Raw genomic sequence first — 1310 nt, forward strand, 5'->3', positions numbered from 1 at the left:
ACCCTACTGGAGAAGTTTTTGGATGTGCATAGGGATTTGAGTCTTAGAAGGTCCCATTCATCTATGTTATCTTCTCCTGGTTGTAGCTTTTCCAGGATCCACATACTTGTTAACATTTATCACTTTTTGTCCTCTTGTACTTTGTTGTTGTTGTTGTTGTTGGATGAGATGAAATCTCATGGTTGGTTATATTTGCATCTCTCTAGCAATTTTTTTAACATTAATTACTTCATATAGTTGTTGTCAAATATTCTGCTTGAAGAGTCTCTTCATATCTTTTGACCATTTTGTTGTTAGATTGTTTGCCTTCTTTTTGTTGAAGTGCTGGAGTATTCCATATAGATTTTAGATATGAATTCCCTATTGGATATGTTGTTGTTGTTATTGTTATGATCCGTCAAGTTGCTTGCGACTCATAGTGACCCTATATACAGCAGCCATGAAACTTGTTCTATCCTGTGCCAACTTTATTGTCTCCAACACCTACCTACCTTCATTACCCCAGTCACTGTTTCAATCAGTCTTATTGATGATCTCCCTCTCTTTATCCATCCCTTCACACTTCCAAGCATGATGTCCCTCTCCAAGCACCGGTCCCTCCTTGCAATACATCCAAAGTATGTTAGATGAAGCTTCAGAATCCTTGCCTCCAAGGAGCAGGCTGGCTTCACCCTCTGTAGGACATACCTGTTTGTTCTCCTGGCAGTCCACAGTATATCCAACACTTTTCTCCAGCACCATAGCTCAAAGGCATCAATTATCTTTCTATCATCCCTAGTCATTGTCCAGCTCTCTGATGTATAGCAAGCAATTGAGAAGACTATTGCCTGGATCAGGTGCACCTTAGTGTCCAGACTGATATCATTGCTCTTCAGTATTCTGGAGAACTCCCTGACAGCCAACTTTGCCAGTGCAATTTGTCTCTTGATTACCTGGCTGCTGGTACCAAGAGTATTGATTGTGGAGCCAGGCATACTAAAGCTGTTAACAATCTCAATCTCTTCACTGTCCATCATGATGTTGCTAATTAGCCTGGTGGTGAGAATCTTTGTTTTCTTGAAGTTGAGCTTCAATCCATATTGGATATAGCATGACAAAATATTTTTTCCCAGACTGTAGGTTTTCCTTTTACTCAGTTGGAGAAGTTTTCTGATGCACACAAAGATTTTATTTTTAGAAAGTCACATTCTGTCACCGACCACCCAACTATGGTCGTGACAAGAAACTCAAGGGGTTTCTTGGTGAAGAGCAGGTGAGGGACGAAGTCGGCGAAAATGAGAGTCTGCACACCAGGATGATGTAGAGAGCTC

This window comes from Elephantulus edwardii, unplaced genomic scaffold, assembly GCF_000299155.1.
Source record: "Elephantulus edwardii isolate Elephantulus edwardi_28Jun2011 unplaced genomic scaffold, EleEdw1.0 scaffold00065, whole genome shotgun sequence".
Lineage (NCBI taxonomy): Eukaryota > Metazoa > Chordata > Mammalia > Macroscelidea > Macroscelididae > Elephantulus > Elephantulus edwardii.